Here is a 17,281-nt window from a genome sequence, read left to right on the forward strand (position 1 = left end):
AACAGCTTGCATCTGTGCAGCACTTTCCCTTCCATTAGCTCACTCTGCCCTCTCCAGCATCCCCTTGGGTGCCTATAATTGTCTCCATTCGACAGATGAGGGATGGAGGCTCAGTGAGGTCAGGTGATTTTCCCAAGGTTGCACAGCCTGTGTATGGCAACTTTTGAACCCTTATCCTCCTGCTGGGTCTCCCAGTCTCTTCCACTTCCGCCTCCTGCCAGCAGACCCCTGTGCTGCTCCAAGGGAACTCTCAATCACAAATGGGAGCTTCTGGCTCTGAGGACCTGCCCTCTCATACCCACATGGCCACACCCTTGCCCAGAAATGATTCCTGGCTCTTCCTAATTTGTCCACCTTAGCAATCTCCTATTCAGCCGACAAGTGCCAATTCAAATGCTACCTTCTCTAGGAAGGCTTCCTGGATTGGCTTCCTTCATGCAAACCTCTAATAGAGCAATTATCTCATTATAGTTAATTGCTTGTCTGTCTCCCTCACCAGACTGTGAGCTCCTTAAGGGCAAAAACAATGATTCTTTTTCAAGTCTTTTTGCTGCACCTGGCTTTGCTGTCTCAGAAAGCACTTGCTAAGTGAATGGAATGACATTGAATGGTGGAGCATTAACAGAAATAGGAGCATCAAGAGGAAAACCTAGTGTGTGGGGAGGAAAATGAAGGGATGAAACTTTGCTTTTGACCATTTGCAGATCAGGTGCCACTAGGACATGCAGGTGGATGTGCTCAGTAGGTAGGAGTTGGGAGTGGAGTGGGGAGGTAAACTGGTATCCAGGAAGAAAGGATATTAACAGTAACTGAGGGGGCACCTGGGGTGGAGCATGCAACGCTTGATCTCAGAGTCATGAGTTCGAGCCCCATGTTGGGTGTGGAGATTACTTAGATAAATACAACTTAAAAAAACCCAACTAGTAACTGATACCTGCCGTTTGCCAGATAATGCATCATTGGCATTATCCCATTTCATCCCCAAGACGTAGGTAATACTAATCCATTTGGTGGAAGAGAAAGTTGAAACTCAGAGAATTTTTTTTAAAGATTTTATTTATTTATTTATTCACACAGAGAGGCAAAGACACAGGAGAAGCCCACACCCCACAGGGATCCCAATGCGAGACTCCATTCATCCCTGGACTCTGGGATCACGCCCTGAGCTGAAGACAGATGTGCAACCGCTGAACCACCCAGGCATCCCTGAAACTGAGAGAATTAAATTAATTTTTCCAAAATTACACTGCTAGTAAAGGGCAGAGCCAGGAGTTGAATCCAGGTCCATATAATGCCAAAGTCCATGCACTTTATCCCTTTTCCATACAGTAGACTAGAAAGGACTGATCTTATAAGACACATACATTTACAAGGTTGGGAGTAGGAAGCCCAGATGAGAGAGGGAAGTGTCCAAGAGATAGAAGGGAAACCAGCAGGGTGGTGTGTCAGGAGAAGAAAAGAGCTCCAAGCAGGGCCTGGGTCAGCAGGGCCTATTGTCCCTGAGGGATCAAGCTGGGTTGGGTTTAAGATTTTGCAACCAAGAGTCAACCATCCAGATTGCTGCTTCTATGTGCAGCGAGGAGTCAGTAAAGGGGCCTGCTGAGTGGCAGGTGAGGAAGTGGAGGTGGTTGGCTGAGAGGAGGAAGAGAGAACGGGAAAGAAGGGAGCACCCTAAGGGTATGTGGACTTAAGAGGGCAGGGCAAAGGGGTTGGGGCTGGCTTTGAAATATTGGGGAAAGGATGCGAGCAGCTGGGAGGAGGAGGGGGTGAGCATTTCAGGCTGAGCCAGCCACTCAACTCAAGGACACTCTCAATCTCTTCCAGGACTGTCCCGACATTTTCCCTCCTCCTCCATCCCATCTTGCAGGCCAAGCCATGTTATCCTCATTCCTCCTTCCCTCTCCCTCCCCCACTCTGCCCCCCACTGCTCCCCTGAGTTTGTTCAGGACCAGCCACCCCCACCTCCAATGTGCTGTCTCACCGTCCCTGGCCCAGCCTGGTGAGGCAGGCAGGGAGGAGTTTCCAGGCAGGAAAGGGCTGAGTCACTCAGCCACACATCTGGTCTCAGATCTTGATACCCAGCTGGAAGGGGTAGGAAGGAAGAGGCTCCTCCCCCACAAGCTCCCTGGGCAGTCCTGACACTGCCCGCTGGGAGGGGCAGGCTTTATTAACGACCAGAATTTGGCAGGCTGCTTCTCCCACTCCAGTGGGGCTCCTTTGCTTCTGTGGCCACCTTTTATGCTCAGAACAGCCCTGAAACATAGGGTTTATCACCTCTATTTCACAGGTGAGAAAACTCAGACACAAAATGGCTTGGCCAAGGCCACACAGATATGGAGAGCTGGTCTATTGGTGTCCTCATCCCATGCTCTGGTCACACAGAAGTTGGTGGTGTCTGGAGACAGTGCCAAGGGGCCCTGGCATACCAGTGGGTGATCACTGCAAAGCTAAGTGCGGGAAGGCACTTGGCCCATGCTTCTGCTAAAACGGCCCCTTCCCGGGGGGCGCCTGGCTGGCTCAGTCAGAGGAGCATGTGACTCATCTCGGGGTTGTAAGTTCAAGCCCCAGGTTGAGTGTAGAGATTACCAAAACAAAATTTAAATAAAAAAACCCAGAACCCTTAAAAATAAATAAATGGTCTCTTCCCAAAGTCCCAGTGGAGGGAAGACCCTCCTTTCTCACCCACACCCTGCTCTGGCTTTGCTGTTGTTGGCTCAGGCTCTGAGCCATCCCTCTCATTCCTCAGTGTCTTTCATTGTCTCTTCACTCCACTGTGCTGAGAGGAATAGCAGGAGCCTTAGCAGGAGGTGTCCTGCCATTCTGCACTCTGCTGGGGCATAGTGTTCCCACTGTCCTGAGCAGAGAGGTGTCCAGGTCCCGAGGAGAGGCGAGAGGACCATGCCAGACCTCTGCTCTTGTCCTAGGCTACTCAGAAGCTTTCTTTGGGGCACAGGTCGTTTCTTCAGGCACATCCGGTGTGACCTTGGGCAAGTTACTTCCCTCTCCCAAATGGGCTTTCCACTTCTATTATTCAGAAGAGCATGCAAACCAGCATTCTTCCATAGACCCAGATCATCACTGATATTGACTTTTAATTTATTTAATTGTATTTAATGTGGCTAGAGTCAGAGCTGTGCCGCTCACTATGTGATCTTGGGGCACATTTTTGGACTTCCCTAAGTCTTGTCTTCTTCTTTAAATTGGGAATAACAACAATAATGTTACCTTCCTCCCAGGGTGGTTGTCAAGATTATTTATTTATTTATTTATTTTAAAGATTTTATTTGTAAGTAATCTCCGCACCCAATGTGAAGCTTGAACTCACAACCCTGAGATCAAGAGTCACATGCTTCACTGACTGAGCCAGCCTGGTGCCCCATGTCAGGGTTGAGATTTAGATAATGCCTAAAGCAAGTACCACATAGTGTTTACCCCCAAAAAAGCTAGTATTGCTATTGAGAGATTTCTTTCTTTTTTTTTTTTTTTAAGATTTTATTTATTCATGAGAGACAGAGAGAGAGAAAGACAGAGGCAGAAGCAGGCTCCATGCAGGGAGCCTGATGTGGGACTCAATCCCAGGACTTCAGGATCACACCCTGGCCAAAGGCAGGCACTAAACCACTGAGCCACCCAGGCGTCCCTATTGAGAGATTTCTAATTACAAAATGAATTCATGCTCAAAGTGAATTTGGGAAATGTAGAAAAACACAAAGTCATCTATAAAAATCACCTGTAATTCCACCCAGAAGGACTTTTTTGTGATGATTTGCTTTCTTTTTTAAAAAAGATTTAATTTATTTATTCATGAGAGACACACAGAGAGAGAGAGGCAGAGACACAGGCAGACAGAAAAACAGGCTCCCTGTGGGGAGCCTGATGTGGAACTCAAGCCCAGGACTCCAGGATTGTGACCTGAGCCAAAGGCAGATGCTCAACCACTGAGCCACCCAGGTATCCCTTGTGATGATTTTCTTACACATAATAGAACCGCCCTCCCTCACCCTCCAGAGGATTAACCCATGTGCTTCCAGGATGAGCAGGTAGTGTGAAGGTGGATATAACCTACATTTCCTGTATCCTCTCTGGGCCTCAGTCTCCCTGTTTGGAAAGGAAGGGTTGAACTCCTCAGGAAAGACAAATATAATTGCACATGCTAACTGCTGCCTCAAATGAAGTGGCTCTGGGCTCAGAGTGCCATGCTTAACTAATCATGTCTGGCATAGATGCAGAAGGGCTGGTAGTTGTAGATCCTGTGAAGCCACTGTGTAAGATCTAAGAAACCCCTAAGAATCACTTCAGTTTTTAGCATCATAAGAACATCTCCTCTTCTCATTCTACTCCCTGTTCTAGAACCTGGCTTCCTCTGGCAAATGGGGAGAGAATCCTTGCGTCTTCTCCCACCTTGGGCCTGGCCTTAGCAAACATCTGCGGTCTAGTACCCAAACAACTCCCATTTAACATTCTGCATTGTTGTACCTTCTCTGTAGGGCCCAACTGGGACTCTCCTCAAGTCAGACTCCAAACAGGGGAGCTGGAGGGGGAGGAGAGTTTGAGTTTTTCCTCACTAAAAGGGAAGCATGCAAATAGTATGCATACCAGCAGCCATTCCTCACCAGCCCAGGCTCAGATATTTGAATATTAAATGATGCTACACAAATGAGGGCATTACCATTAGCAGCCCCTTCAGGTTTGTGTGTTTGTTTTTTTTTTTAGATTTTTTTAAAATTTATTTATTCATGAGAGACATAGAGAGAGAGAGAGAGAGAGAGAGAGGCAGAGACACAGGCAGAAGGAGAAGCAGGCTCCCTGCAGGGAGCCCAGTAGGGGACTCCATCCCAGGATCAGGGCCTGGGCTGAAGGCGGAACTAAACCTCTGAGCCACCAGGGCTGCCCCCCTTCAGTTTTTCAGACAATAGGGCCTGAGTGAATGGGCCCAGGGTCAATCAGCCCTCCTTGCTAGTGAGAAAGGACAGTGCCTAAAACACTCAAGTAAAAAATTTAAAACTGGCTTTAGTTCTGGTATGACAGCTATGTGAGGGGGAATCTGAGCTCAGTCAGGGAACGCAGATCCAGAAAGAGCTAGGGACTCTCTAGGGAGAGGGATGGACTCAATCAAGGGCAAGGGGGCCTCTGTAAAAGAGATGAGGACTCCGCGATGAGGAGCGCGTTGGGGAAGGGGAGGAAAGGTGAGAGTTTACCCAAGAGAGGTCTTAGGAATCTGCCCTGTTATCTTCCCAATGCCCATCCTTTTCTCCCCCTCCATTCTGGAAGCTTGCCAAGGGCTGTAACCTGAGGGGCAAAGAGGGGCACTCCTCCAGATCCCTGGGCAGGGCCATCCCAGGATTCCAAATGCCTTGCTGGAGGTTGCGTGCAGCCTACAGGACCCCAGAGGTAGGAGGGAGCTCCCAGGAAAGTCTCCCTTGACCTCCATGGCACCAAGCCATACCTAGCTTCCTAGCTCCTAGAGTCCTCACTGCTCAGAACTGCAGTGTTGTCTGTCTGAGTCCTTCCCCAGCAGACACAGGTCTCAGTTTCCCTCCAACTGTTAGGAGGAGTGCCTGACACCAAGGTGCCCAGCCATGTCCCTAACAGTCATGCTTATTGTAGACCCCAGGGTAGGCTCAGGTATCTAAGCTCAGTTAGGAAAGGATCATTGAGTTAATGTCCCCAGAGCCTTATCTACTCATTTCTTTTACTTCAAGTCCTCACTGAACCTCTGTCCTCTCACTGAACCCCTATCTCTTCACTGAGCCCAACCCCCTCACTGACCCCCATCCCCTCACTGAATTCTACCCTCTCATTGGGCCCCCATCCCCTGAGCCCCCATCTTTTCACTGGGTCTCCATCCCCCTCACTGGGTCCCCATCCCCCTCACTGGGCCCCCACCCCCCTCACTGAGCCCCATCTCCTCACTGAGCCCCCATCCCCCTCACTGAGCCCCCATCTCCCTCACAGGGACCCTACCCCCCTCACTTGGCCCCCACCCCCCTCACTGAGCCCCATCCCCCCCCACTGAGCCTCTATTCCCCCTCACTGGGCCCCACCTCCTCACTGGGCCCCACCCTCTGGCTGATTTCCTATCTCCCGAATCTAAACCTTGTTTGCAAACCTCCAGTTCCCAGATGGGACACTTGAAACTGCAGCCCTGGGACCAGTGTTGCGTCCACTGTGTCTCTGGACATATCCATACCACCCACATCCTGTCTTCATCATGTGGCACAGGTCATGAGGCAGAGCAGCTAGAGGCAGAGGGATCAGTAATAGCCTGAAATGAGAGCCCAGCTAAGGGCCTTCTTGGTCAGATTCCATAGTGGCTCTGGGCCTGCTCTGCCGGCAGGAAGGATGTTGAGATGATGCTGCAGGTAGAGCTGCAGCTCACCCTCCGGCTTGCCAAGACCAAGCCAGGGGCTGGAACACAAGAGCGGGCACTGGTCCCTCCCTGATCCCCTGAACAAAAGCAGCACTGTGCACACCCTTCCCATTCCCCCACCCCACCCCTCAGGCCAGGACAGGGTCAGGCAGGGCCACCCATGGAGGCCAGGAAACAGAAGGACACCCAGGCAGCAAGGAGCAAGGGAGACAGGCTTTGAGTTCCAGGGTCAGGGGTAGTGTCCGACCTGCAGGCAGAGAGAGGCTGTGTGCTCACACCCCTGAGTCTGGAATGGCAGGGCTGACCACCAGGGGTTCTAGACATCTCCAGGACACAGAGGAACAGACGCATGTGAGAGAGACCCAAGCCCACAGGCCTAGAAGCTGGAAGGTTGATTGATTTTGGAGGTAAAGATGACCCTGAAGTGCCCTGGACAAGGATGCAGGATTCCCAGGCCCCACTGCACAGCCACAGCGTCGGGCACCTGCAACCAAGGCAAAGACCAGAAGTCCAGGTCAATGTGAGTGTTCTGCTTCCTGACCACCCAGGGGGTGCTGTGAGGCGCGGAGAAGTGGGGCACCGTCCCTGCCTTCCTCACTTCCCCATGTAGACTCACCACAAGTCCCGTCTCCTTGAGCTCTTGCATAAGCATTTCTGTGGCGCTTGTCATCCAGAAGAGCCAAAGGAACACTGTCTCTCGCATCCCTGCCTCTCTGGCCTCCTCCCAGCCAAGCCAGCCCTGGGATCCAGAGGGAGCCACATATGGTAGCAAGAGGCCTGGACTCGAGTCCAGAGATGAGATTCAAGTCCCGGTCTTAGCACGTATCTGCCTTTCAGAGCTGCTCATCAGAAATGGGAGTGATGCCCTCAGCCCCAGAGGCTGCTGCAAGAATGACATGAGATGGTGGATGACAAGAGGCCGCTCCAGCCTCCCCCTGGGGTCCACCCTTCATGCTCCCTCTGGCCCTCCATCTGATTTTCCCTGCTGCCCTCCCTACTCCAGAAGGGCATCCCATCCAGCTGGGATCCCTGGCTCCAACCAGACTCCTTTAGGCTGAGTTGGGGGCTCAAGTCACCTCCCCAGGAGCCTGGGTGGGGTTTTGATCTAAAAGAGGAGCCTCTGAGGGGTGCCTGGGTGGCTTGGTCAGGTAAGCGGTCAGTTAAGCGTCTGCCTTCAGCTCAGGTTGTGATCCCGGGGTCCTGGGATCCAGTTCCGCATCAGGCTCCCCGCTCGTCAGGGAGTTTGCTTCTCCCTCTCCCTCTTCTGCTCCCCCTGCTTGTGGTCTCTCTCTTTGTCAAATAAATAAATAAAATCTTTAAAAAATAATAATAAAATAAGGGGCACCGGGGTGGCTCAGTGGTTGAGCATCTGCCTTCGGCTCAGGCCATGATCCCAGGGTCCTGGGATCGAGTCCCATATCAGGCTCTCTGCAGGGAGCCTGCTTCTCCCTCTGCCTATGTCTCTGCCTCTCTCTGTGTGTCTCTCATGAATAAAAAAAATAAAGTCTTAAAAAATAAACAGTAAAAGAAGAAAAAAAATAAAAAAATAAAAGAAGAGCCTCTGAGGGACAAAGGTCAGTGGCATTGTGGAATTCCAAACACTTGTGACCAGCCGGTAGGGAGGCTGCTTAAGCCTGGGCCCACTTAGTCACATTTTCAGTCCACCCAGTGCCTGAATCCAGGGGAAGGGGCCCCAGGCAGGGAGCCGGACTCTGGTTAGAACAGGAAGTCCTATCAGGCTGTCGTTGGCACTCACATGAGGCTGTGTCACCTCAGCTCTTGGTGTGATGCTGCATGGAAACTATCTCGAGCCACCTTTCCTCATTTTTACCCATACCTTTTCATCTTTCTACCTTTCTTTTGAGGACAGGTGGCCAGTCACCCTCGACTCCAACCCTGCCCCTAGTAACATGCATCTGAAGCTAGAGAGACCTGGGTTCAAATCCTGCCTCAGCTGCTTCCTTTTTTTTTTTTAATTTTTTATTTATTTATGATAGTCACACACACACAGAGAGAGAGAGAGAGAGAGAGAAGCAGGCTCCATGCACCGGGAGCCTGATGTGGGATTCGATCCTGGATCTCCAGGATCACGCCCTGGGCCAAAGGCTAAACCGCTGCGCCACCCAGGGATCCCCTCAGCTGCTTCCTGACCCTGGACGAGCTGCCTCACCTCTCTGAGCAAGACAGGAGTGAACAAAATGACAGCATGAGGGGTGCCTGGGTGGGGCAGTGAGTTAAGCATCTGACTCTTTTTTTTTTAATTTTTATTTATTTATGATAGTCACACACACACACAGAGAGGCAGAGACATAGGCAGAGGGAGAAGCAGGCTCCATGCACCAGGAGCCCGACGTGGGATTCGATCCCGGGTCTCCAGGATCACGCCCTGGGCCAAAGGCAGGCGCCAAACCGCTGCACCACCCAGGGATCCCCAGCATCTGACTCTTGATCTTAGCTCAAGTGGTAATCTCAGGGCAGGGTTGTAAGATCAAGCCCCATGTTAGGCTCCATGCTCAGTGCAGAGTCTGCTTAAGGTTCTATCTCTTCCTCTGTCCCCTACCCTATTTGTTCTCTCTCTCTAAAATAAACTAATTTTAAAAAACACCTTAAAAATGACAGCACGGGAAGGGCCAAGCATATGGCTGGAGGGTTCCCTGAATGTCAGTTCTCTTTCTCCTTCTCAGGTTCAGGGCCTGGGCTGGGGCCATCTGTGGGGTTGGAGGAGGCCAGGGCTTCTACCCTCAGCTTTTGGAGTCATGGGATTAAACACCTGTACTCACAGCATGATCTCAGTGGGTCACCACGGTGCTTTGAGCCTGTTTTCATCTGTCAGGTGAGGAGGGTTCAACAGAACATGCATCACTAGTGTTGGGTCCCCCTTCTCGGGTCCCAGCAGGCTGACTGGAAGAAAGGACTCAGACTCCCTGTGGGTGGGTGAAGGATAAACTAAGCAAGGGGGGACTGCCCTTGAAGGCAGGAGGCTGGAGGGGACAGAGACAGCAGGGAGGTGAGTCACCAGGAAGTGTGGGGGGGCGGGCGGGCAGGGGCTGGGCTGCTCTGAGGCCTGGGGCAGGCCTTATGCCTCCAGGGGCCTGTGGTCAGCTGGAGGGGTCTGCTAGAGGTGGATTCTCAAAGGCTCACACCTCTTCCGAGAGGACCCTGCCAGCCACACATAGTCACACACACACTTGTCCACATGGTCACACAAAGGCACTCTGGAAAACACACGGACATGTTCACACACTCCTGTACACTCAGGAACATCCACACAGTCACCCATAGACACAAAGACATACTCAGAGACGTTGGCAAATGCATCCACATGCATTTTACACTCAAGTGCATCCACACACAAGGCACGCATTCAGATGTATTCACACTCAATCCTGTACACAACATCCACAGACAAAGGGGCAAATGCACAGACACACTCCCTTGTACTCTCAAGTGCATTCACGTAGATACCCAGAGAAGCACACTCAGACACAATCGTACGCCCTCCTGCCCATCCAGGGCCACCCACACAGACACACGGACGGACACAAAGATGTGCTCTGAAACATTCACACACTCTTATACACCAGCTTGTACACTCGAGTACATCCTCACAAAGACACCCATTTATTGTGTACACACTCCTGTATACTCCGGGACATCCAGACATCGTCACAGATACACACAGGCTAGTACAGCCAGGTATACTCACACACCGCCTCCCTCACCCACCCCTGCGGCCATTCCCCCAATCTGCAGCCAACGAGGCTCAGCCCTCTCTCCCCACCCACTTCCCACTGTCCTCTGGGGCCTCTGGGGCCTCCCTCCGGAGCTGGGGGGGAGAAGGGGGTGGGGTTCGCCCTGCTGATGTGGCAACTTGCTCACCTGCTGCTGGCTGCACCCTTGCCAAGAACAGCTTAAAGAAGTGGGAATCCCAAGCGCTGACCTCATCAGGTCTCTGCTCTTGTACTCAGATGGGGAAAGTGAGGCCCACAGAAGGGTCCGAGGGTGAATGGGACTTGAACTCAGGACTCCAGTGCCAGAGGATGCTCGTGCTGGGAACTGGGACAGGAAAGATTGGGCTCCAGGCCTTCCTTCTGCCTGCCCTGGCTGGCTGCTTGTCCAGCCTGCCCTCCTCGGTGTTCCCAGTCTGCCCAGCAGGCACCCCCATCCTCTGGCAGTCCTTGCCTCCAACAGCCACACACGCCCCCACGCAGTCATTTCTCCCTGTCAGACTGATCTCCCCAGCGTTCCTCAAACCTGATTGGAAGGTGGCCTTTGCAGGGTGAGGCCTGGCTTTGCTACTTCCCAGCCATGTGACTCATAGCAAGTCACTTGCTGCCTGAGCCTCAGGTCCCCCCAGATTGGACTGGCGAGGGAACTAAGGAACATAATAGAGGCTGCATACTGCAGAGCCAGGCCCAGGGACTCGGACAGGTTTGGGAGTGAATGGAAGACATATGAATGAGTTGCCAGGACAAACTGGCCCAAGCCAGCTCACCCCCTGCTGGAGCCGGTCTGATCCTGCTGCCTCCAAGGAGTCACCAGTCTGATAGGGGAGATCAAGCTCAGGTCTGCTCCTGGAATACCCAGCATAGTCGGATCCGTTCTGACCTTGGGTCCTCAATGCTAGTTAGTGGGGAGAGATAAGGGCCTTGTCCCCAAGGATTCTGAGTCTGATGTGGGAGACAGACTATTTCTAAAGCTCTAAGGCTGGTGGGGAAGAGACTTCCTGGCCCAACCCCCCAAACCGGTTGAGGAGCTATAAGACTTCCCTTGGGATTCCTGGTCTGAAGGGAGCAGTTCGCCCTCTCTTAAGGGGCTACCGGGCTGATAAGGAGACACAGCACTGTTCTCAGGCCCCTCAAGTCACAAAAGAAAGGAGCGAATGACACAAAGGTGCATAAACACAGAGACGCAGAAATGAGCAATGGATGAATTCAGCTTTCTGCATAGGACTCCTTGCGACTGTGTGTGCATGTGACTCTGACTGTTGCCTCTGAGTATGTGCTTCTGTTTCTGTGTGCATATGCCTGGGAGCTGTGGCTGCCGAGGAGGAGGCTCAGTGAGCAGACCCAGCTGGGTGGATCACTCATTCACAGGACATGCATTTATGGAGTGTGCACTTTGTTCAGGTCCCCAGGCTCAGCTCTGTGACACCGCGGAGCCCTCCACAGGTGTGGCAGCTGTGGCTTCCAGGGCATCCCTATGTGCTGGGGCTAGATGCACTTAAACAAGCAATTCCTTTATGCTGTGACCTAGTTAAAGGAAGTCCAGGGGGCAGCAGGAAGAGAAGGGAGGGGGACTTTCTGGAAGATAGGCTATTTAAGCTGGGCCCTGAATAGCAGGCTTTTGGGCTGGGGAAAGGGTGTGCAGGAAAGGTTTTTTGGATGAGGTGACTGCATGGGGGTCATAACTTCAAGGTGAGGGTTGGGGTGGAGTGTAGTGGGATAGCCAGGGGAAGTTTTCTGGCCGGGGCCTGCCCCTGGGGATGGATGGGACAGTGTCCAGAGAAGCCTACAGTTCTGAAGGTGAAGGGGCAACTCCAGGGAGAAGAGTGGTACTGGGTGGTCGGTCGGTTTAGGGGTTTAGGGATGAGCTCCTGGACCAGTCTCTGGGCTGTGCTGGTGGGGGGAGAGAGAGAGTGACAGGTAGGCCGGGGAGCCTGGGGAAAGCCCCAGGAGGATCTGACAATAGTTCTCTTACAAGGGAGAGGTAAGGATTGCAATAAATGCACTTTCCCAAGTTGCTCTCACTGAGCATTCCAGAAGCTCACTTATTTCTCCCAAGAACGATGTTTTTTGTTTTTTGTTTTATTTTTGACACACACACACGCAGAGAGAGAGACAGAGACACAGGGAGAAGCAGGCTCCATGCAGGGAGCCTGACGTGGGACTGGATCCCAGGTCTCCAGGATCACGCCCGGGGCTGAAGGCGGCGCTAAACCGCTGAGCCATCTAGGCTGCCCCCAAGAATATTATCATACTTTCCCTTTTAAAGCTGAGGAAGCAGGTTCAGAGAGGGCCAGGGTCGCAGGACTAGATTGGAACCGGGTCTGAGTTTAAGCCTGGCTCCTTCCCTGGAGTCCCACAGCCTCCCGCGAGCGAATACGCCTCTTGTCTCGGTCACCCCCGGTTCCCCGTGGATCCCCTGCTATTACTATTATTATTGTTTATTATTAATTATGACTGTGATGCCGAAGACATCTCTGGTCCAGCTGTTCAGACCTCCCTGCCGCCCTGCCGCCCTCCTCCCCCAAAACTCCGGGCCCAGGCGGCCCCGCGTGGCGGCGGTGGGAACAGCCACCCCCGAGATGCGGGGGGTTGGTGTGGTGGCGCCCCCTGGAGGCAGCGGTCGGAATCGCCGCGAGAGCCCGACCGCCGAGTGAGGGGTCCTCTGCGGTAGGTCAGGACAGCTTCAGGCCAAAGACCCCCAGACAGTGGCCACAGCGGGCAGGGAGGGAGGAGGAAATAAAGAGAACATTTATGGAGCAAGGTGCTGGGCCTTCCCTCCGCATGTTCTCGTGGAACACCCACCCAACCTCAGTTCCCAGCAGTGGAAGCTGAGGTTCAAATAGGTTAAATAAAAACAAACCAAAACAAACCAAAACAAACCAAAACAAACCAAAACAAAAACAACAACAAAAAAAACAAATAGGTTAAATAAAGCCCAGCCTTGCAGAACTGGATTCGAACCCAAGTCTGAGCTTTGCCAGGGCCCCTCGTGGGTAAGTCTGAGGAGGAAAAGGCCACCGAACACTCACTAGACTATAAAATAAGCCCGAGGAAGTCATGCATAGTGACAACCATGATGATTAAAATGATTCAATCATTAGCCAAGGCAGTATAGTGAATTGGAGTGCCACCATTTCTTGCCTGTGTGATTTTAGTCAATTAAGTGCTAATCAATCTGAGCCTCAGTCTTACCATTAGTCAATGAGCTTTATTACAGGCCTTCTGTTTGGGGGCTGTCGTTCTGAGGATCCATTGCAATAATGGAGATAAAATGAACTACTAGGCACTAGCATGTAGTGCGTGCTCAAGAAAATAACTGATACAATTTACTAATTTGGCCTTTATTGAAAATCTAGGGACTAGAGGTAAAACAAGAAAGAAATATGATACTGTTTTTGCTTTAACGACTTCCTAGTCTGTGTTCTTGGGATCTAGCACATTGTCTGGCTTAATAAATGTTGAAACAGGGTGCCTAGGTGGTTCAGTTGGTTAAGCGACTGACTCTTGATTTCAGCTCAGGTCATGATCTCTGGGTCGTGAGGTCGAGCCCCTCATCAGCTCCATGCTCAGTGTGGAGCCTGTTTGGGTTTCTCTCTTTTCTTCTTCCTCTGCCCCTCCCCATGCATGCTCTCTTTCTCTCTCTAAGTAAATAAAATATTTTTTAAAATGTTGAAATGAATGAATGAATGAATAAAGGCATGACGGAAGGAGGGAAGGAAGGAAAGAAGGAAGGAAGGAAGATACTGCAGTAAGTCAGCCCTGGTTTCAGTTTTGGGGAGAGTAAGGGGGAGAAAAGTTTTTAAAATAATAGTTACTGTTTCTTGGGCACTTAGAACGCATCAGGTACTCGACAGTGCTTTTTGTGTTCTCTCAGTTCATCCTCACAGCAAACCTATGAAGTTAAAAGTGTTATCTGATTTTACAGAGAAAAAAACAACTAGTGAGGTGGAGTGCCTTTCCTAAGGTGATGAATTGCAGAGGCAGGGTTTAGGCTTGGATTTGTGCCCTGGCTCCCTTGAAGCAGGGCGAGCTCTTCCTATCCTCCTCCCACCTCTAGATGGGTGCTCTTGGCACACAGAAACTCAGCAGAATGGCCTCTACCTGCACCAGTAATAATGAGGAATGCGCTATGCTCAGCTTTTGGAGCAAGTTCACTCCACTCGCTCATGTGCTGAACCTCACATTTGATTGCTTTATACAACAATCCTGTGACGAGGGTATTAATTGCCCATTTCACGGACAGAGAACTGAGGTTCAGGGAGGTTGGCGTCCCAAGGTCCTATAGGGCATGCTCTGGAATATGACAGAGGCTGCTCCTAAGGCTCCACTCCTTGTGTGTATCCACTACCAAGCTCCTCCCTCTGCCAGTCATCACCGCCCCTGCCCATCCCTCCCCTACTGGCACCCTCCCTGCCCCACTGTCTTGGCCAGGGCAACTGTAGGCATAAGCCTGGGTAAAATGAGCTGAGAGGAACCTCTTAGATTGGGCTCCTGCCCAGAGTGGTGGCCAGGAGGTCACTGCTCACCTAGGATGGGATTTGATCAGTTTACAACTTTTCTGATTCCAATTTTGTGGCAATTTAGAAAGAAGTTCTTCCTGGGAAGCCTGGCTGGCTCAGCAGTTGAGCGGCTGCCTTCGGCTCAGGGTGTGATCGCGGGGTTCAAGGATCAAGTCCCACATTGGGATCCCTGCATGGAGTCTGCTTCTCCCTCGGCCTGTGTCTCTGCCTCTGTTTCTCTGTCTCTAATGAAAAAATAAATAAAAATCTTAAAAAAAAAAATGAGGGTCTTCCTGAATTCTCTACTGAGGGCTCACCTTCTCTTGGTTTAGTTTTTTTGTTTGTTTGTTTAGATTTTATTTATTTACTTATTTGAGAGAGAGAGAGAGCGCATGAGCAGAGAGGAGGGGCAGAGGGAGAGGGAGAAGCAGACTCTCCACTGAGCAGAGAGCCTGACAAGGTGGGGCTGGATCCCAGAACCCTGGGATCATGACCTGAGCTGAAGGCAGATGCTTAACAGACTGAGCCACCCAGGCGCCCACCTTGGTTTAGTTCTTACCTTAGGGGTTTCAGCAGGAAAAAGTAAACACAAACCATCAGCCAGAAGAGGGATTAATGAAGGAACTATTCACAGAGGTGTGGGCAGGAATGGTGAAGCATCTTGGGGCTCACAGCACTGGGGTGGAATCGTCCCCAGGGATCTGAAGGGCAAGGGGAGGAAACTTTGTTAATGAACCTGGAGAGAGTGGTACCTGTGGGTGCAGCCTGCCCCACAAGAGCTGTGTGGCTTTTGGTGGAGGAACACAGTAACTGCCAAAATCACAGGGGGAGGTGGGTAAGTAGAAATATCTCAGCCTAACTATCCTCCTTTGCACTGATCTCCTATAATGTCTCCTATTGGCCAAACTCTTCTGAAACTATAAGGTGAGACAGCGAGCACGAGGCAGCCTCAGGACCTGCAGCCAAGCAGAGAAGCATGGAGGGTGGAGGTCAGGCAAAGAGCAGCCAGCCCAGGGCCTTCTTCCTGGACTTGGCTTTGTGGAGAGGCTGAGAGACAGAGTAGCCATGCTTTTCTTGTACCGGACACAGGCACCCTCCTTCCAGACCTAGGTTGCTCTGTCTGTGAGGTTGTCTCAGTCCTGGAATTCCTCCCACCCCTGACCTCCCCGGTTCTCACTGCCTGCCATATCACTCAGCTCCCTGACTTAACACTATTCTCTGCATGGGTTTGTCTCCCTAGACAGGAGTGCTTGCATCCTCTACATTGTGAGCTCTTTGCAGGCAGGGGCCTTGACCCAATAGGGCCAAATGCTCTGATACAGGGCCTAGCACAGGCCGACCTGAGTCCCGTGTCCTCACATACCTTGCTCTGCCTTGGTATACACAATCTGAGCACATGTGACTGTTTCCCTGAGTACACCCAGGCTCCTTGGTGGCGAGCAGCATAGGCCTGGCACATAGCAGGCATCAAATGTTGTCTGAATTGGCCTAGATGGGACCGTTCTTCTTTCTTTCCCTCATCCAACAATCTTTTAATTTTTTTTTTTTAATTTTTATTTATGATAGTCATAGAGAGAGAGAGAGAATGAGACAGAGACACAGGCAGAGGGAGAAGCAGGCTCCATGCACCGGGAGCCCGACGTGGGATTCGATCCCGGGTCTCCAGGATCGCGCCCTGGGCCAAAGGCAGGCGCCAAACCGCTGCGCCACCCAGGGATCCCCAACAATCTTTACTTATGTATTTGAGATCCTATTATGTGCCAGGCCCCATGCTGGACCCTGGGGACACAGAGGTCAACAAGACATGCAAAGTCCCTACTCTCATGGGGCTTCCATTCTAGTGGGGAAAGTAGAACAGGAGAGAATAGAAAGCAAACATTATTATTGTGGGTTGTGATAAGTGCTGGACCAAAAATAGTAAATGGATAGTTGTTTATGCCAGGGGGCAGAGACATCATTTCTGAGGAGATGACACGTAGGCTGAGACCCAGAAACAGTAGAAACAGGGGGACGCCTGGGTGGCTTGGCATTTGAGCATCTGCCTTTGGCCCAGGGCGTGATCCCGGAGTCCTGGGATCGAGTCCCACGTCGGGCTCCCTGCATGGAGCCTGCTTCTCCCTTTGCCTGTGTCTCTGATTCTCTCTCTCTCTCTCTGTCTCTCATGAATAAATAAATAAATAAAATCTTTTTTAAAAAAAGATTTTATTTACTCATAAGAGACACAGAGATAGAGAGGCCGAGACACAGGCAAAGGGAGAAAGCAGGCTCCATGCAGGGAGCCCGACGTGGGACTCGATCCCAGGACTCCGGGATCACGCCCTGGGCCAAAGACAGGCACTAAACCTCTGCACCACCCAGGGATCCCTAAATAAAATTAAAAAAATAAAAATAAAAAGAGTAGAAACAGGGACGTGAAGGGCTGCAAAGGTGTTCAAGGCAGAGATGGAACAGCAAAACTAAGGTATGTAGGTGGAAGTGCCTCTGGGACCCTGGGAGATCCAGAGTTTGCAGCCCAAAGAGAGCCTTAGGGGAGGTCCCAGGGGGTGAGGAATTCAGTCTCTTCAGTCTCGGGGACAGCCCAGGGCCAGCTCTCAGGCTGGGGAGGTGGAGGGGCAGGGACAGCCCTTCTTAATGCCACCTTTGCCACCTGTTGCCTAGCACCCACAGCAAACAGGGCTTTGGGC

At 51.6% G+C, this 17,281-nt stretch overlaps 2 long non-coding RNA genes across 2 annotated transcripts in view; one reads left to right on the forward strand and one right to left on the reverse strand.

The window, feature by feature from the left end:
- LOC118353955 (uncharacterized) overlaps positions 1-14,813 on the forward strand; it is a 34,734-nt gene extending 19,921 nt beyond the window's left edge. Inside the window, exons 3-5 of the long non-coding RNA XR_004813685.2 lie at positions 1,078-1,677; positions 9,055-9,203; positions 14,683-14,813. This is a non-coding gene — a long non-coding RNA (uncharacterized LOC118353955). The remainder of the gene's footprint in view (positions 1-1,077; positions 1,678-9,054; positions 9,204-14,682) is intronic.
- LOC118353954 (uncharacterized) lies at positions 1,073-11,921 on the reverse strand. Its single transcript, XR_007407725.1, has 3 exons — positions 10,250-11,921; positions 9,151-9,294; positions 1,073-1,212 (listed from the first exon to the last, which is right to left on the reverse strand). It is a non-coding gene; the product is annotated as an uncharacterized LOC118353954 (long non-coding RNA).
- Positions 14,814-17,281: the final 2,468 nt, after the last annotated feature.

This window comes from Canis lupus, chromosome 2, assembly GCF_003254725.2.
Source record: "Canis lupus dingo isolate Sandy chromosome 2, ASM325472v2, whole genome shotgun sequence".
Lineage (NCBI taxonomy): Eukaryota > Metazoa > Chordata > Mammalia > Carnivora > Canidae > Canis > Canis lupus.